Below are 20,403 nucleotides of genomic sequence, written 5' to 3' on the forward strand. Positions count from 1 at the left end.
ACTTTTTCCCTGTGGGTCCTACAAACGTGCAGCAGCGACTGACAATGCCTATTCAATGCTCCCCTCGTAACACGCACACCACCATTTTAAAGCTGAAAGGGTTCGACCCCGGTACCTTCGGGCATTATCTGACCAATCCTTTCCCCTACATAACTTACCCTGATGCACCTATGAGGAGCAGACGAGGGCACTCAACTCAATTTGAAATACTAACTACCAAGTCAGATGTGTACAGCAATTCATATCTCCCCCGCACAATTAAACCATGGAATAATCTTCAGCATCCTACCATAGTCACACAACCAAACCCAATTAAATTTAAGGCAGCTTTTCTTCTTCAAAAATCTCGTTCTTAAGTCCACCCTCCGCCACCTCCAGTTTAAATTCCATGCGGAATGGAGGACCAAGAACCACGAACAGCACGACCCCAGATGGAGAAATGATCGATCTCACGCCAGTGACCCTGCCACGTGGAGATTCGGACTCTGCGCAACGGTCGTGGCTGTTCGGGGTTCTGACATCATCTCCGCGGAACGCAGCAAAAGGAGAAGAAAGTCAGATTTAACCCAGCCCTTAACAAACAACAAGAAAAAAAATAATAGTGGATAAAGTGGAACCTTTTCTGGCGACCTTCTCTTTTTGGGGCCGGCCAGCTGATTTCATGAGCTTTATCTAGGATGAGGAATTAGAAAGTCTGTTCCTCAAAACGCAGCTGACGTCGCCAGCCATTTTATCCTGGGGCGGGACGGCTGCTAAATATAGTGGGCGAGGGAGTGGCAGAGGGAACTTCAGGTTGGTAGGGGCGGCATGTGGCTGCGGGATAGTGGTGTGAGAGTTCCCCTGCTCCCGGACGCGGGTCAGGCTCTGAGGTAATGCCGTGGGGGTGCTGATCAGCGGACCGTGAGTTGGCTGGACTCCGGGGGTGGGTGAATGTCTGCGCACTTCTCTCTGAGTCATTCTGGGGCGGCCGTGTTCGATTGCGCTGAGATCACGGAGAAGTTCGCTGATCTCCCTCTCCAACCTGCCTTGATCCCCAGGAGGGAGAAGGGAATAGGGCTACAAGACAGTAGCAGAATCAGCCCATCCAGTCCGCTCCGCCATTCCATCATGGCGAATTTATTTACCCTCTTAGCCCCGTACTGCCGCTGTCTCCCCATAAGATTTAACACCTTTACTAATTAAAAACCATCAACCTCCACTTTGTATACCCATTGACTTGGCTTCCACAGCCACCTGTGGCAATAAATTTCACAGATTCCCCACCCTCATCTCTATTACAAAGAAATGTCCTTGTAGTCTGAGGCTGTGCCCTTTGGCCCAGGAGTCTCCCACTATTGGAAGCATTCTTCACAAGTCAACTTATCTAGGACCCTCCCCTTCATTCCTCTCAACTCCAGCGAGTGCAGGCCCAAAAACATAAAATGCTGCTCATTCGTTAACTCGTTCATTCCAAAGATAATCATTGTGAATCTCTGCCGCACCCTCTCCAATGCCAACACATCCTTCCTTAGATAGGGGCCTAAAACTGCTCTCAATACTCCAGCGAGGACAGGCCAAGAACCATCAAACACTTTTCATACCTTCTTTGTGGTTCCACTATCTCTCTGAACACCAGGCTCCCTTTATACCATCCTCTCCTGCTATTCTGGACAAAGCAGATGATGTACCTCTCCCCAACATTATCGCTTTTTCTCCCGCTATGTTCCTGCCCATCATTTCCCTCTGGCGACCCTTGTTCCCTTTCTCCCATGGTTCATTCTCTTCTATCAAATTCCACCTTCTTCATCCCACCTCTTCCCCTGATCCCCTCCCAGTTTTTTAATTCATCACCCACCCACCTTCATATTCTGGCTTCTTCTACCTTCCTTTCCAGTCCTGATGAAGGGTCTCAACCCAAAACGTAGACTGTTCAATCCTGTCCATAAATGGCACTTGACCTGCTGAGTTTCTCATGCATTTTGTGTGTGTTGTTCATCACAGAATCTGCAGAATCTTTTGTGTTTAGGAAATGTGGGCCTTGGCAGTGATTTCCAGAACTCAAAGCATAAGAATGAAAGATTTCCCAGAGACTGCGCTGCTGGAAACTGAAGCAATAAACCTATTTGCTATTCAGTGAGATGTAAACTGCAGATTACTACAGTAACGTTTCCTTCTGTCTGTTTATGTAGAACCACACTGTGAAAACACACACCCCATCGGTCGCTCTGCAGAGATGCATTTTATTACCTCAAGAATTACATAATTTCAGTTCCCCCCCCCCCAGCATCCCAGAGTCATATTAATAATCCTACCCCATCACCTAGCCCCTACTCCCTATCTCCCCATCTCCTCATCGACAAACCTTTTCCTTTTCTCATTGCTAAAGGCTGTATTTTACACTGAGATCTCCATAGGCCACCTGTCTTGCTGTGGGAAGAGCTGGCAGTCTTTTCCTGCTTTTGAAGATTTCTCAAAGAGGAGGGGAGCTGCTGCTTGTCTGAACTGCAGGCACCCGTGGGTTGCAGGAGAGATTAGATGATCTCCATTTGCCGCATGTACATTGAGCACACAGTAAAATGCATCATTTGTGTCAATTACCGACGCAGTCCGAGGATGTGCTGGGTCACAGCGCGCAAATGTCACCACACCTCTGGCACCAACATAACATGCCCTCACTTTACTAACCCATGCATGTTTGGAATTTGGGAGGAAACCGGAGCACCCGGAGGAATCTCACGCAGTCACAAGCAAGGAGATCGTACAAACTCCTTACAGGCGGAAACTGAATTCTGATTGCTGCCGCTGTAATAGTGTGAGGCTAACACTATGCTTGTGTGCCATCTTCTATGTGCACAAGACAATGTCACATAGAAAATTACTACAAATTACAATAAGAAAGGTATAAATATTGCAAATAGAGAGCACAACAGTGTTCATACGCTCATGGACCGTTCATAGATCTGATGGTGGAGGGGAAGAAGCTGTTCCTAAAATGTTGAGTGTGCATCTTTAGGCTACTACATCTCCTCCCTGATGGCAGTAATGAGAAACGGGCGGGGTCCTTAATGATGGATGCTGCCTTCTTGAGGCGTCACCTTTTCAAGATGTCCTCAATGGTGGGGAGGACAGTGCCCATCATGGAAATGGCTGAATCTGCAATTTTCTGATCCTGTGCAGTGGCCCCTCCAGACCACCTGGTGATGCAACCAGGTAGAATGCTCTTCATGGTATACCTGTAGAAATTTGCAAGAGTCTTTGGTGTCTAAATCTCCTAGATACCATAGAAACCATAGAAAAACTACAGCACTGAAACAGGCCTTTTGGCCCTTCTTGGCTGTGCCGAACCATTTTCTGCCTAGTCCCACTGACCTGCACACTGACCATATCCCTCCATACACCTCCCATTCATGTATCTGTCCAATTTATTCTTAAATGTTAAAAAAGAACCCGCATTTACCACCTCATCTGGCAGCTCATTCCATACTCCCACCACTCTCTGCGTGAAGAAGCCCCCCCTAATGCTCCCTTTAAACTTTTCCCCCCTCACCCTTAACCCATGTCCTCTGGTTTTTTTCTCCCCTTGCCTCAGTGGAAAAAGCCTGCTTGCATTCACTCTATCTATACCCATCATAATTTTATAAACTATCAAATCTCCCCTCATTCTTCTACGCTCCAGGGAATGAAGTCCTAACCTATTCAACCTTTCTTTGTGACTGAGTTTCTCAAGTCCCGGCAACATCCTTGTAAACCTTCTCTGCACTCTTTCAACCTTATTTATATCCTTCCTGTAATTTGGTGACCAAAACTGAACACAATACTCCAGATTCGGCCTCACCAATGCCTTATACAACCTCATCATAACATTCCAGCTCTTATACTCAATACTTTGATTAATAAAGGCCAATGTACCAAAAGCTCTCTTTATGACCCTATCTACCTGTGACGCCACTTTTAGGGAATTTTGTATCTGTATTCCCAGATCCCTCTGTTCTACTGCACTCCTCAGTGCCTTACCATTAACCCTGTATGTTCTACCTTGGTTTGTCCTTCCAATCTGCAATTCCTCACACTTGTCTGTATTAAACTACATCTGCCATTTTTCAGCCCATTTTTCCAGCTGGTCCAAGTCCCTCTGCAGGCTCCGAAAACCTTCCTCACTGTCTACTACACCTCCAATCTTTGTATCATCAGGAAATTTGCTGATCCAATTTACCACATACCTCCTAATGACATAATTAGATTAGATTAGATTATGAGGACACACAGTCCTCTTTTATTGACATTTAGTAATGCATGCATTAAGAAATGATACAATATTCCTCCAGTATGATATCACAGAAACACAAGACAGACCAAGACTGAAAAACTGACAAAAACCACATAATTATAACATATAGTTACAACAGTGCAAAGCAATACTGTAATTTGATAAAGAACAGACCATGGGCATGGTAAAAAAAAGTCTCAAAGTCTCTTGGAAGTCCCATCATCTCACGCAGATGGTAGAAGGGAGAAACTCTCCCTGCCATGAACCACCAGCACCGCAAACTTGCCCATGCAGCACCCTGGAAGCACTCGACCACAGTCCGACCCTTCAGTCCGTCCGAAAACTTCGAGCCTCCAACCAGCCCTCCGACACCGAGCACCAAGCACCACCTCTGCCGAGCGCTTAGACCCTGGCCCCGGCCACCAAGCCACAGGCAAAGCCAAGGATTTGGGGCCTTCCTCTCAATACATTGAGCTCAAGATAGATCTTCAGAGCTTTTGTTGCTCAGGAACCTGAAACTGATTCTCATTCTGATGACGCAGTTAAGTGGTACACTAGCCTTTATTTCAGGGAGATTTGAGTACAGGACTAAAGAAATCTCACTGCAATTGTGATACCCCCCCCCCCACCCCCGAGGACTGTGTACACCTTTGGGCTCCTGGACTGAGGGGGAATATAGACCATAAGATATAGGAGCATAATTAGGCGATTCTGCTCATCAGGTCTGCTCCACCATTTTGTCATGGCTGACTCATTTTTCCTCTCAACCACATTTTCCTGTTTTCTTCCCATAACTTTTGATGCCCTGACTTAATCAAGAACCTATCTACCTCCACTTTACATATACCTAATGACTTGGCCTCTACAGGCATCGGTAGCAATGAATTTCACAGGTCTTTGAGAGACATTTGACATGGATGGTCCCAAACCCGGCTGTGAATTGAGGAGGGTTGGGCATGGGGCTAGCAACTCCATCCCATAAAAAAAAACCAGAGCTACCGAAATGCCAACACAAGCTTCAAAGACCTCATCCTTGGGAGGGGAGGAATCTACCAAGAAGATGGCTATACCTGGAGAAAGGATAAAGGACCGGCCCAATACAGAGGACTCCGGTGAGCTACTGTAGGGGTGATGGGGCATGGGTAAGTTGAGAGATACTTGCTGTAACTAAGATTTGCCAGCTGATAACAGGGTGAGCAGGTTTACCGTGTGGAGAGGGAGCAAGTTGGCTGGGATCACCTTCTCTGGAGTGCAGAAGAAGAAGAAGAGTAGAGGAGAGGATTCGCACATGGGTGTAATAACAAAGGATGGTTTTGACTGATCATGGAGTAGGTTTCCAAAGATCAGTTCAACGTTGTGGGCTGAAGTATTCATGTTGTACTGTATTGTTCTGTGCTCTATGTTCTGTCTTACCAAACCCTAGCAGTACTTACAGGGCATGACACTGGGCGTCTGCTCAGACTAAGGAGTCTCGGATCAGGGGTCACTGGCTCAGATGGAGGGGAAGATCGTAGGGGATGGAACTGAGAAGCCTCTTCATTCAGAGTTGGTATGAGTCACGGAGCAGTGCCACACAGATACAGGCCCTTCAGCCCAACCAATCTATGCCAGCCAGTCCCAATTTCTTGTATTTGGCTCATATCTCTCCATATACCTATCCAAGTGCTTTTTTAAATGATAATACTTGCCTCAATCACTTCTACTAGCAGCTCCTTCCATATACTCACCACCCTCTGCATGAAAAAGTTTCCCCTCCACTCCCTTCTAAATCCTTCCCCTTTCACCCTACATCTATTCCCCCCCCCCCCCCCCACATCAGATTTAATCTCCCATGACCTGGAGAACAAACTGTTATAGTTTTCATAGATTAGTTTAAAACGCCTTTGTAAGGTTGCCCCTCATTTTCCTACATTCCAGGGTTGAAAGACCAACATTGGATAACCCCTCGCTATAACTTAGGCTATCTAGTCCCGGCAACAACCTTATAAATCTTCTCTGCACTCTTTCAGTCCAACCACATCTCTGCGATAACATGGTGACTAAAACTGTACGCGGTACTCCTTGGAGACCCTCCGTTGGTCAAGATCATCCATGGGTGTTGCGTCCCAGCTGTATATGTGACATGCAGGCCACGGCAGTACAATATGGAGAGCAGGCTGTTGCCCATGCAGCAGGCGCCTCCTCTCCACACATCTGATGAACCTGGAGGCATGGCAGAGACTGATACAGTTTGGCACCGGCAGTGTCGCAGGAGATGCCAGTCAGTGTTACAGTCATAGTCATAGTCATCCCAGGGGAAATTGGTTTTCATTACAGTTGCACATAAATAATTAAATAGTAATAAAACCATAAATAGTTAAATAGTAATATGTAAATTAGCCAGGAAATAAGTCCAGGACCAGCCTATTGGCTCAGGATGTCTGACCCTCCAAGGGAGGAGTTGTAAAGTTTGATGGCCACAGGCAGGAATGACTTCCTATGATACTCAGTACTGCATCTCGGTGGAATGAGTCTCTGGGTGAGTGTACTCCTGTGCACACCCAGTACGTTATGTAGTGGATGGGACTCCTGTGCCCACCCAGTACGTTATGTAGTGGCTGGGAGACATTGTCGAAGATGGCGTGCAACCTGGACAGCATGCTTGGACAGTGTTGAACTCAATGTAGCACTGCCTTCGGGACTCCAGCTCTGGACGTTTCCACAGGGTTTACTCCCAAAGCCCTCCCCATGAGTGGGTGTAGCCGCAAGGCAATGGAGGTTGGAGATCAGAGTTTTCCTTCTCCTCGATGAGCTGACAAGCCCCATCTGAACAAAGCGACTGGTTTTAAGGCACCAATAACCCGCTTTTGCCCCTTCTGTGAGTAGAAACAGTTCTGCCGAGCTTAGTAGCTAAGCCCAGGAGCTGGACTTGGTTGTCAGAGGCTATTTGAGATGCACACCATTGGTAATATTTAAAAGGAAGTGGGAGCTCATCTCCACAACCTTTGCCCTTCATCCCACCTCCCCCCCCCAGCTATAAAACCTTGAGGAACCACAGTACTCCAAAAGCAAGATTATTTATTCACCTATTAGTTCATTTATTTTGTATTTTCATAGTTTGTCCTCTTGTGCACATTGTTTGCTTGTCAGACTTTGCTGATGTATAGTTCTTCACTGATTCCGTTGTAATTCTTTGTTCTACTGAGAATACCTGGAAGAACCTCAGGGGAGTATATGGTGTCATGTACAGGACGTACTCTGCTAATAAATTTACTTTGAACTGTGAGGAGTGGCCTCACCAATGGCTTGTGCAACATGTAAAATTCTGAAATTCTCTGCACACAGCGCTGCGGAGGTGCAGTCATTTCATACATCCAGAACAGTAATGGAGCTGGTTGAGGGTGCAAGTGTGTGAAAAAGGGGGTGGGGTAAAATGAGGAGTGGAGAGAAGAGAGAGAGATGATGATAAAGAGGAAGAGATGGCACGGGAGTGGGAGAAGGAAAGGGAAGGACAGGAGGGAAAAGAGAGAATGAGAGAGAGGAGAGGGAGAAAGAAAGAAAGACAAGGGAGAAAAAAGAGGAAGAAAAGAAAACAAAGGAGAAATAAAGACAGAGAGTGGGTGAGAGAGATTGTAGAGGGTGGGAGTGGGAAAGGGGAGGAGAATGAAAAACAGAGATAGAGAGAGAGTGCCAGCAACCTACTGTGCTCAGTGTCGTCTCCAGCATTGTGCCCTCTCTGGCAACTGACAGCAGCCTCTGTGCTCGCGGACCCTCGCTGTGATCTGCTGGGTCATTAATCACCAGCTTCATCGCTAACGTCTACCCTCCGACATCAGCACAGTGCATCACGTCACATGTTCATGGACTGCGCGGTGTGTTTACGGGGCACTGAGGCTCACACACAAACACCCCCAAACAACACAGATGCTAGTATTGGCATGCACACACACCACTTAAATCACCATGTACACATAGAATCCTGGAGCACTACAGCAGAGAGCTATGTCTCCAGTCCATCTAGTTTGTGTGAACTGTGATCCTGCCCAGTTCCATCCACCCCCATCTGGACCGTATCCCTCCATACCCTTCCTGTCCAGGTATCTATCCAAGCTTCTCTTAAGTGTTGATATCAAACCCACATCCACTACTTCCACAAGCAGTGCATTCCACACTCTCTCCACCCTCCGAGGGAAGAAGATCCCCACCTCAGTTTCCCCTTTAAATATTTCACCTTTCACCCTTAACCTATGACATCCAGTTCTAGTCTCACCCAACCTCAGTGGAGAAAAGCCTGCTTGCACTTTCCCCATCTGTACACACACGATCATGCACACACACTGACACATAACTCCCATGGAGATATGCACATATACGGACTGTACCAGTGTTGATGAAGAGTCATGACGGGGTGGATGAAGAGCTGATATTTCCCCTGGATTAGGGGCCACAGACTCAGAGTGAAGCATTGGCCACTCAGCACAGGGACAAGAGGTGTTGTCCCCAAGGGACTGGTGAACCTTTGGAATCCTTTCCCCAGCGGGCAGTCAAGGCTCTGACACTGAGAACGATGGAGGTTGGGGAATGAAGGATTCTCACTCATTCACACAGACACTCCTGGGTCAAATAAAGACTTTTCAAAAATTGTTTTATTAAAGATTGGCTTTATTGTCACACATACATGGAAATATGCAGTAAATTCCATCAACACACATCAAAGTTGCTGGTGAACGCAGCAGGCCAGGCAGCATCTCTAGGAAGAGGTATAGTCAACGTAACTCTGTTAGTCCTGATGAAGGGTCTCGGCCCGAAACGTCGACTGTACCTCTTCCTAGAGATGCTGCCTGGCCTGCTGCTTTCACCAGCAACTTTGATATGTGTTGCTTGAATTTCTAGCATCTGCAGAATTCCTCGTGTTTGCAGTAAAATCCATCATTTGTGTCATTGAGCAACAGTCTGAGGATGTGTAGGGGGCAGCCCACAAGTGTTGCTTCCAGCACCAACAAAGCGTACCTACGACTTAGTAACTCTAATTTTCATGTCTTTGGAATGTGGGAGGAAACCAGAGCACCCAGAGGAAACCCAGGGTGGTCATGGGGCAAACAGACAGAGAGTGGCGGGAATTGAACCCCAGTTATTCAGTTCCTCCTGCATTTTATGTGTTTTGCTCAAGATGTCCAGCATCCACAGAATCTCTTGTGTTTATGACTTGCCCCTCAGAATCTGATTTTAATTCAATAAGTTCACTTCTTGTTTTCCTGAGCCCTGCCTGCTCAATGTTCCCTCAAGCTTCCCCCTTCATTCAAGGAATCAGCTTCATGAATTCATGAATTCATGAATGCATGAATTTCCCTTATTAAATAAGGCTAAGACCACACACAAACCTCCAGCTGTGGCCTCGTCTGCACCTGAACACTTGTAGTAAGACTTCCCCTCATTGGCTCTCCATGTCCCTATCAATCGGCACTTCCCTGTGGTGTGACATGGGCGATCATGGTCTGATGACCATGATGTTTCTTGGCAAACTCTTCTACAGAACTGGTTTATCGTGGACTTCTTCTGAGCAGTGTCTTTACATGTGGGTGACCCCACCCATTATCAATTCGCTTCAGAGATTGTCTGCCTGGCATCAGTGGTTGCATAACCAGAACTTGTGATATGCACCAGCTGCTCATACGACCACCCGCAACCCTGCTCCCATGGTTTCACATGACCCTGACCTTGGGGGGGGCGTGGCTAAGCAGGTGCTACACCTTGCCCAAGGGTATCCTGCAGGCTAGGGCCTTATACCTCCTTTGGTGGAGATGTATCTCCACCCCACCGCCCCAACAATACAGCCCAGAAATAAGGCCCATCAGCCCACATTGTTTTTGCCAGCCATGACGCCAAGTTAAACTATTCCCTTCTGCCTGCATATGATAAAAATCCAACCATTTCCTCTATATTCATGTGTCTGTCTAAAAACGTTTTAAATGCATTATCTTATCTGTTTCCACCACTCCTGACACGTACCATTCTCTGTGTAAAAAATGTACCCGTACTTTTCATTTGAACTTTCACCCTCTCACCTTAAAGTTATGTGCTCTACAATTTGACATTTCTACCCCAGAAGAAAGATTCTGACAGTCTTCCTAATATACATCTCTCATGGTTGAATAAACTTCCATCAAGTCTCCCCTCACCCTCAGCAAAAATAATCTAAACTTGTCTAAACTTTCTTTACAGCTTCTGCCCTCTAAAACAGGCAGTTTCCTCAAAAACGTCTTCTCCAAAGCCTCTACATCCATCATCCTGTAATGGGGCTGACCAGAGTTGCACATGATACAATGATAACAAAGTTTTCTAGAGCTGCCTTATGACTTCCTGACTCATACTCCAACTCTCTACTGATGAAGTCAAGCATGACATTATTCAGGGTTATTTATGGCAGCAAATAAACCTATCAGCCTGGGAGGTGGGAGCAAAACAAAAACCTAGTGAAACCCATTCAGGCACAGGGCAAATATGCATAGACAGTGCCAGAGATCAGCATTGAACTTGGGTCACTGGGCTGTAAGGATGGATCGATTGGAGCCCACCTTCTGTGCCTTACCTAAGCTGGTGAAGATTCCTTTAAACCCCTAGGGGTGGTGTCTTGTTTCATATCTTGTTTCCAATTCTGGTCCCATCAGCATGCTGCTCTCTCGGAGTTAGGCTTACGAGATGTGACTGGGAGACGGGAGCACTGTCAAGTGATCAAATTGTGTCCTTCAAACAGGGCCAGACATGAGGAAATCTGCAGATGCTGGAAATTCAAGCAACACACACAAAAAGTGGTGGTGAACGCAGCAGGCCAGGCAGCATCTATAGGAAGCAGTACAGTCGATGTTTCAGGCCGAGACCCTTCATCAGGACTAACTGAAAGAAGAGTTAGTAAGAGATTTGAAAGTGGGAGGGGGAGGGGGAGATCCAAAATGATAGGAGAAGACAGGAGGGGGAGGGATGGAGCCAAGAGCTGGACGGGTGATTGGCAAAGGGGATATGAGGGGATCATGGGACAGGAGGAACAACACCTTATATTCCGTCTGGGTAGCCTCCAACCTGATGGCATGAGCACTGACTTCTCTAACTTCCGCTAATGCCCCACCTCCCCCTCGTACCCCATCCGTTATTTATTTTTTTTTTGCACACATTCTTTCTCTCACTCTCCTTTCTCTCCCTCTGTCCCTCTGACTATACCCCTTGCCCATCCTCTGGGTTTTCCCCCCTCCCCCTTTTCCTTCTCCCCGGACCTCCTGTCCCATGATCCTCTCATATCTCTTTTGCCAATCACCTGCCCAGCTCTTGGCTCCATTTCTCCCCCTCCTGTCTTCTCCTACCATTTTGGATCTTCCCCTCCCCTTCCCACTTTCAAATCTCTTACTAACTCTTCCTTCAGTTATTCCTGACGAAGGGTCTCGGCCTGAAATGTTGACTGTACCTCTTCCTAGAGATGCTGCCTGGCCTGCTGCGTTCACCAGCAACTTTGATGTGTGTTACAGGTTTAAGGTGCTGGGGAGTAGGTACAGGGGAGATGTCAGGGATCAGTTTTTTACTCGGAGAGTGGTGAGTGCGTGGAGTGGGCTGCTGGCAACGGTGGTGGAGGCAGATATGATAGGGTCTTTTCAGAGACTTTTGGATAGGAACATGGAACTTAGAAAAACAGAGGGGTATGTTTAAGCTTAGTCATGTCCAAGGTGGGGACATGTTCAGCACAACTTTGAGAGCCGAAGGGCTTGTATTGTGCTGTAGGTTTTCTGTGTTTCTATGTTTTTTCTCCCTCCCTCCTTTGTTTTCTCCGTCCCTGTTTTTTTTCTTTCCTCCCCCCTTCGTTTCTTTCCCATTTCCCTCACTACACCTCTCCCTCTGTCCTCTCTCTCCCCCCACGGTCCCTCCCTCTGTCCCCTCTCTCTCTTTCCCCTCGCATACACTCTTTCCATACTCTGCCACCCAGCTTGTTTCCCTACGGATCTTTGGCCAAATCCTGCACTTCTTGCCCTACCCTTGCCTTTCCCCAGCCTCCGCGCACGCACACACACACTCACAGATTCTCATGCTTTCTCACACACACTCTCGCTCTCTCTCACATACCACAGACACACGCACTCTCACTCGTATTCGCACACATTCACTTTCTCTCCCACAGACAGACTGTCATTCTCTCACGCACACATTCAGTCTCTTTCTTTCACCCACATACAATCTCTCTTCCAATTACACACTTACATTCACAGTATCTCCCTCACACGCTCTCTCACATACTCGTTTTCACACGCACATACACCCTCACACACATGCTCGCTCTCTCTCGCTCACACACATATGCTTTCTCTCGCTCGCTCTTTCTCTCTCTCTCTTTCTCTCTCTCTCTCTCTCTCACACACACACACACACACACACACAGAGCGAGAGCCAGGGGGCCGACACCATAGATTTAAAAACATTGAAAACTGCACCGTACAGACTGGCATGACTCGGCCAAAACTGCTGAAAGAGAAATTCCTTTAAAATAAATATTTCTACCGCAGATTCTTCAGAAACGCATCTGAAAACAAGAATGTTAAATGTGACCTTCTTAGGCAATGGGGAAGTGCGGAGTGTGGGAGGGAGTGTGATCACAGACACTGAGCTTATTCCTCATTGCCCGGGACAGTTATTGGCTGCTGAATGCGGAACCAGCGCTCCGTGCTAACTCGGTTACTTACAGCTAGCCTCATTAATAAGAATCCGAGTGTGTGCGAGATCAAGGCGGCGGTGCCTGAGCCGCTCTGTGTAACTGCAGCCTCGCCTGCCTCCAAGCATAGCGGTGATGTCAAAATACCCGTGGGTGTGACCACAAAGATTTTGTTTTTTTTCTCTCTCAAAACACGAGTAGTTTAAGAAGCTGTGTGTGTGTGTGCGAGAGAGAGAGAGCGCGTGTATACAAGAGACAAGCAGCGAGAACCTCTGTCGCCCTGCCAGCGCCCCGAGGAGATCTGGGTGGATGTAAGCGGGAGAAGGTTGTTTGTTAAGGTAATGGACTGACTTTTGATTATTGGCGGCTTTGTTTTGGCAGGGGTGTAGGACGTAATTGAACCGCGCTAAAGTTTGACATGTTGCGGAGTCGGTTCTACGGCCGTGCGCTTTGACAAGCCGTCTCCCAAGGGGCTGCACTCCGACTGAATGCCAGCGCGAGAGAGAGAGAGAGAGAGAGAGAGAATTAATCAAGGCGATGTCTCAGTTAACTGGAGGGCAGAGTAAGCTCGGACGGCGTGTCCGGCTTGAGATGGTGAACCGTGTCTGGAGCGACTGTCAAAACCCGCTGGACAGGCGAAGAAATGAAAAGGGGGGGGGGTGAAGGGAGGAGATACGGAGGGAGAGAAACAGGGCGTAGAGAGGGTTAGACAGGGGAGAGGATGGGAGAGGGAGGGTTGGGGGAGAGAGGATTAGGAAGAGAGGGAGGGAGAAAGGGTTAGGAAGAGAGGGAGGGAGAGAAACAGGGTGTAGAGAGGGTTGGGGGACAATTTTGGGGAGAGAGGATTGCAGATAGGGAAGGATAAAGAGGGTTGGAGGAGAGGGGAGGAAGAGTGTGTTTTGGGGCAGAGGGAGACAAAAGTAGAGCTGAGGAGGGATTAAGGGGGAGAAGGGTGGGTGAGAAAGAGAGGGAGAGGGAAGTGGCAGAGAGAGGGAGTTGCGTGGGGAGAGAGAGGGGGAGAAGGGAGGGGAAAGTGGGGGTTGAGAAAGGGGAAGGAGAAAGAGAGGATGAGGGGAAAGAAATGGGAGAGAGGAGAAACAGAAGGAACAAGGAGACAGAGCAGAAAATCAAAAGAGGAGAGGAACAGGGAAAGGGTATGTGTGAGAGAGAGGTGGAGTGTAAGAAGAGTGGCGGAACAGAAGGAAAGAAAAGGGAGAGCAAAAGAGGCCTGAGGAAGAGATTAATAGTGGATAAGAGAGAACACACTAGAGGAGGCAGGATTGAGGGCTGAGGAACGGAGAGAAATGGAGGGAGTGTAAGATAGGTAGATAGATAGAAAGAGAGGGGAGGGGAAGAGAGGCTTCTTGAGAGTATGTGAACAAGAGGATGGTGAGGACGCCATGGAGTGTGTAGGAAGTGAATGTGAGGGAGATGGGGAGAGAGCTGTGAGCGAGTAAATTAAGGAACCGGATCCAAAAGAATGAAGCCGCAGAGTGTGAGAGGCAGACACCCCAAACCCGGATTGAACGGAAGGAGTGAGTGACGGCAGAGTAGAATGGAGTAGCAGAGGCAGAGGCAACCCCCTCCCCGGGGGGTGGGGGGGGGGGGGTGAGGTCGATGGGAGAAAACGCAGAATGAACAGGAGAGAGGGATTGAACAGCAAAGCAGAGCATCAACTGGTTGTGAGGAGGGGCGGTTGGAGAGCAGGAGGTGAGGATGCAACAGTGAGTAAAGCTGGGGGCAGATGTGAATGGGGAGAACGAAACAGAGGCAGAATAAAAGACAGGTCCATCGTGTGAAATGATTGGAGGACAAGAAAAGAGGAGCCCCAGAGAAGGGGCTGTGGTTGTTGTTACAGCCCTGATAGAATCGAAGAGCCTTTAGCTGTACCCTTGCAATGAATTTAACAAGGCAGTTTCTGAATAATAAGCTGATTGGGATGTTTGGATGCTGCTGGAATATGAAGCAACACACTTAAAAAAACTGCTTGAATTTCCAGCATCTGCAGATTTCCTCGTGGCTGGAAGATGAAGGTTTAGCACAGGGAGACCTCCTGTCTCCGTGTGTGCAATGGGTACATTTCAGAAACACAAGAAATTCAGCAGATGCTGGAAATCTGAAGCACCACAAACACACAGGACACTCATGGGACTTGGTAGGTCAGGCAGCACTAACGGAGAGGAATAAACAGTCTATGTTTCCGATGATTCGCGATGAAGGGTCTCAGCATGAAATGGCAACTGCTTATTCCCCTCGATAAGACAATGAGACCATAAGAATAGGAGCAGAATACGGCCATCCAGCCCATCTAGTCTGCTCCGCCATCCTATCATGGCTGATCCGGGATCCCACTTAACCTCATATACCAGCCATCTCACCATATCTTTTGATGCCCTGATTAATCAGGACAATATCAATTTTCACTTTAATTATACCCATGTTCTTGGCCTCCACAGCTGTCTGTGGCAGAGCATACCACAAATTCACTACTCTCTAGCTAAAGAAATTCCTCCTTACTTCTGTTCTAAAGAGTTGCCCCTCAACTTTGAGGCTGTGCCCTTTACTTCTAGGCACCCCACCACAGGAAACATTCTCTCTACATCCACCTTATCTAGTCCTTTCAACATTCAGTAGGTTTCAATGAGATCCCTACGCATTCTTCTAAGTTCCAGCGAGTACAGACCCAAAGCTGCCAAATGCATGTTAACCTCTTCATTCCTGGAATCATCCTCATGAACTTCCTCTGGACTCTCTCCAATGACAACACAGCCTTTCTGAGATATTGAGCCCAAAACTGTTGACAATACTCCAACTGTGGCCTGACTAGTGTCTTATAAAGCCTCAGCATTATCTCTTTGTTTTTATTTTCTATTCCCCTTGAAATAAATGCCAGCATTGCATTTGCCACATACTAATCCTGTAAATTAACCTTCTGAGACTCTTACACAAGGACTCCTAAGTCCCTTTGCACTTCTGATGTTTGCATTTTTCCTCATTTAGATAATAGTCTGCACTATTGTTCCTTTTACCAAAATGCATTATCATGCATTTTCCAACACTGTATTCCATCTGTCACTTTTTTGCCCATTCTTCCAATTTGTCTAAGTCCTGCTGCAATCGGATTGCTTCCTCAGCACTATCTACCCCGCCACTTACCTTTATATCATCTGCAGACTTTGCTACAAAGCCATCAATTGCATGATCTAAATCATCGTTAATCAACATGAGAAGTAGCGGTCCCAATACTGACCCTTCATGAACATGACTAGTCACTGAGAGCCAACCAGAAAAGGTCTCTTTATCCCCACTCACTACCTCCTGCCTGTCAGCCATTCCCCTATCCATGCCAGTATCTTTCCTGTAATGCCATGGGATTTTACCTTGTTAAGTTGTGTGTGGCACCTTATCAAATGCCTTTTGAAAATCTAAGTAAATGACATCCTCTGCCACTCCCTTGTCAACCCTGCTTGTTACTTCTTCGACGAACTCTGACAGATTTGTCAGTCAAGATTTCCCTTCAGAAGTCAAGCTGACTTTGACTAGATCCCGAGATGCTGAGTTCCTCCGTGAGCTTCCTGCTGGTGGGGTGGGGAGGGATTGTTGCCTTGCTGCTGTTTGTGCACAGGAGGGGGCAGCTGTGGGGGGGGGAGTGCTTTGGGGTTTTAACGTTTAACTGTCATTCATTCTTTGGGGCACTCCTCTGTTTTCATGGATGTTTGTGTAGAAAAAGAATTTCAGGATATATATTGTATACATTTCTCTGACATTAAATGTACCTATTGAAACCTATTGAAATATTTCAGGGCAGTGGTCCAGATAATAAGACTATAAAACTGAGGAGCAGAATTAAGCTATTTGGTCTATCGAGTCTACTGTCATTCAATCATGGCTAAATTATTACCCCTCTCTGCCCTTTCTCCTGCCTTCTCCCTGTCACCTTTGATGCCTTTACTAATCAAGCAGCTATCAACCTCAACTTTAAATGTACTGAGTGACAGTCTCCACAGCTGTCAGTTTCACCATCCTCTGGTTAAAGAAATGCCAAAGAATATGACAGTTTCACCCACTGCGTCAGCTGCCATTGTGCCAGTTTGGCAGGTAGCGCAGAGAAAGGAGGAAAATGCTGGAAAGCAGAGGGCAAACAGTATTGGGCGACTACTAGGCATTGATAAAGGGTGGCTATTTGTCCACATACCGGACACTGTTTAATTGTCATATGGACCCATGGGCTGGCACCGTTAGCAGATGATGGTGATGATGATGGTGGAGAAAGAGATGGTGCTGATGGTGATGTTGATGGTGCCGCTGCTGATGATGATGGTGTTGATGATGGTGATGATAATGATGCTGAAGATAGATGATGATGATGGTGGTGATGATGATGGTTCTAATGATAATGGTGATGGTGATGAATGTGATGATGGTGACGATGGTGATGATGATAGTGTTGATGATGTTGATGGTGATTGTGATCATGATAATGATGATGGTGATGATGACAGTGATGTGAACTGACCCACTCTGATAATGAGCGTCTATTGCACTGATCTATACTGAGCTGAGAGTGGCCTTACTATTTTGATCTGCAACCAAAATAGTCAGGCCAGAGCATTCTGAAGGTGAAGTAATGTCTGAGCTCAATGTTGATGTTTGTCTGGCTGTGAACATCTGGCAAGCTTGTGTGCTTATGTTTCTGTGTACATTTCCTCAAATGTGTGTGTGTGTGTGTGTGTGTGTGTGTGTGTGTGTGTGTCTGTCTGTGTATTAATGCACATGTATTGGATTATCTTTCCATGTAAATGCAAGCATCAGTGTGTGGGTCTGAGTGCAACGGGCAAGTATGTAGTTCTGTGTAGGTGATTTCTGTGTCTGTAATTGTGTGAGTAAACATTTTGCACATGTATCCACATGTATAACTATACATTATGTGTGTGTCTTGTGTATATATCTATTGATGTACACATATTGGACCATTTCAGTGTGAATACTTATATGGGTTTGTATTTGTTTTCATCAGTCTGTGTCTGTATCTTCCAAGTGTAAATGGACAGGTAGGCTGGATGAATTCCTCTGTCAATAACTATTAGGAATTGATACAAACTATTAGGAACTAATACACAGTTTATAGTACTGTAATGGTATTGGAAGTGTTTTAATTTGTTCTGTAGTTCATTTAAATACATTATTTGTGCCGTACTGTTCGTCTTTTTATACCCTTTTAATATGTGTATGTCTGCATTGTTTTGAGTAAACATCTGTGTATTTTTGCCAATGTGTGTGCATCTACTGCGTTTTGTGAGTGAGTGAGTGTGTGTGTGTGTGTGTGTCCATCCATAAGACCAGAAGGTCATAAGATGTGGGAGCAGAATTAGGCCATTCAGCCCATTGAGTCTTCTTCGCCTTTCCATCATGGTTGATTTATTATCCTCTCAAACCCACACTCCTGCCTTTGCCCCATAACCTTTGGCATTCTTACTAATCATGAACGAACATATCAACCTCAACTTTAAATACAGTAGGTTCTGATTAATCAGGGTAGCCTCTTATTTGGACAACTCTTAAAGAACAAAAACTAATTGAGTGTATGTGTGTATGTGTGGGTGTATGTGTGTATATGTATGTCTCTGTGTGTGTATGTAGGTGCATGTTTGTGTGTGTGTGTGTGTCTGTATGTGTGTGTTTGTGGGTGGGTGTATGGGTGTATGTGTATGTCTGTGTGTGTGTATCTGAGTTTGTGTGTTTGTGGGTGTGTGGGTGTATGAGTGCGTGGGTGGATGTGTGTGTATGGGTGGGTGGGGGTGTGTGTGTGTGGAGATTTGTGTGGGTGTGTGTGTCGGTGTGTGTGTATGTGTATTTCTATGTACGTGTGTGTGAATGGTTGCAGGTGGTTGTGTTCATGCATGATTGTGTGTATGTGTGTGTATGTCTGTACCTCTGTGTTTGTGTGTGGGTGTTTTGTGTATGTGTGTGTGTGTGTGTGTGTGTGTGTGTGTGTGTCTGCAAGGTTGCAAGTCACTGTGTTCATGCATGATTGTGTGGGTGTATATGTGTGTGTGTGTGTGTGGCTGGTGTGTGTGTGTGTGTGGCTGTAGGTCAGGGTGACAGGTAATTGTAATAAGATGCCTCAGAGTTTCTATCTACAGGAAGGCTGGTGCCAGTTGTGCATCGGGCAGTTTTATCTGCCTGTCTAGAGCCCACACAAACATCGGGCAGTTTTATCTGCCTGTCTAGAGCCCACACAAACATCGGGCAGTTTTATCTGCCTGTCTAGAGCCCACACAAACATCGGGCAGTTTTATCTGCCTGTCTAGAGCCCACACAAACATGCAGCTTAGGAGCAGTCAGAGGCCACTCGGTGCACAAATCTGCTGCAACATTTGGTAAGATCACAGCGGATCTAATTGTCTCCTCAACTCCAAGTCCCTATCCATCCTCAATGCCCTTTCACCTCTCATGTCCACCTGCCTTCAATGAATTCATGGAGTTGTGTTTCCACTGCCTTCTGGGAAAGAGAGATTTCTTCTGAGAAGGGAAGACACTTTCAATAGATTTTGTGGTGTTTACTCAGCTCTGCTTCGTGCTGAACTGAGGCTGTGGACTGCTGCAGCTGCACTGGTATCTGCCTTCGTGCCTGGACTCACTTCTGTGAAACTTCAGTTCTGAATGCTGTTTGCTTAATAATATTGTTTTTATTCCTCTACACGTTGTGTATTTGATGGTCTTTTTTGCTGAGTTCTTTAGGGGTTTCTTTGTTTTGTGGCTCCCTGCAGGGAGATGAATCTCAAGGTTGTGTAATGTATACATACTTTGATAATAATAACTAAATAAAGAATACTGAGAATATGAGTTAGAGTGGCTGGAGGGGAGGGGCACATGGAGAGGTTCAGTGAGGGAATACCGACGCTAGTGGTCCAGGTGCCTGAAGATGCGGCTGCCAATCATTTACTGCCAGGACCAGGGGAATGAATGAAAGGTTGGGATTGGAGGATCTCAGAGGTGTGCAGGGATGGAGAGGGGTGCAGACAGAGGGTTTTGGTGGCTTTGGGGAGGGAGGTCCAGGAGAGGTTTATAAACAGAGGTGACCACTTTGGCACAGGGATGCCGGCAGTCCTGTAGCCAGCGAGTTCAGGGAGATGGCACATTTCATACTTAAGTAGAGACTTTCATAAGAGATTCTGCAGATGCTGGAAATCTTGAGCAACCCACACAAAAGTGCTTGATGGTTCTGGCGCCATACTTGCAGGAGTTTAGAAGAACGGGGGAGGAATTAAATTGAAATCTGTCAAATATTGAAAGGCTAAGACAGGCTGGACATAAAGAGGATGTTTACTATTGTGGGTGATTCCAGGACCAGAGGGCACAACTCTGATTAGGGTCCTCCAATTAGAACAGAAATGAGGAGGAATTTCTTTAGCCAGAGGGTGGTGAATCTGTGGAATTCATCCCCACAGATGGCTGAGCAGGCCAAGTCATTGGGCATATTTAAAGC

General features: G+C 46.7%; 1 protein-coding gene across 4 annotated transcripts in view; it reads left to right on the forward strand.

Annotated features, from left to right (window-relative positions):
* Nucleotides 1-846: 846 nt before the first annotated feature.
* Nucleotides 847-20,403, forward strand: part of LOC140198269 (regulator of G-protein signaling 3-like) — a 138,850-nt gene continuing 119,293 nt past the window's right edge. For 3 of the 4 annotated variants that reach the window (XM_072259324.1, XM_072259325.1, XM_072259323.1), the window contains exon 1: nt 12,946-13,252. The gene's annotated coding sequence lies outside the window, so the exon portion shown is untranslated. Of the gene's footprint in view, nt 870-12,945; nt 13,253-20,403 lie in introns of those variants that run through there. The other variant, XM_072259327.1, reaches the window with a different exon arrangement.

This window comes from Mobula birostris, chromosome 5 (assembly GCF_030028105.1).
Source record: "Mobula birostris isolate sMobBir1 chromosome 5, sMobBir1.hap1, whole genome shotgun sequence".
NCBI lineage: Eukaryota > Metazoa > Chordata > Chondrichthyes > Myliobatiformes > Myliobatidae > Mobula > Mobula birostris.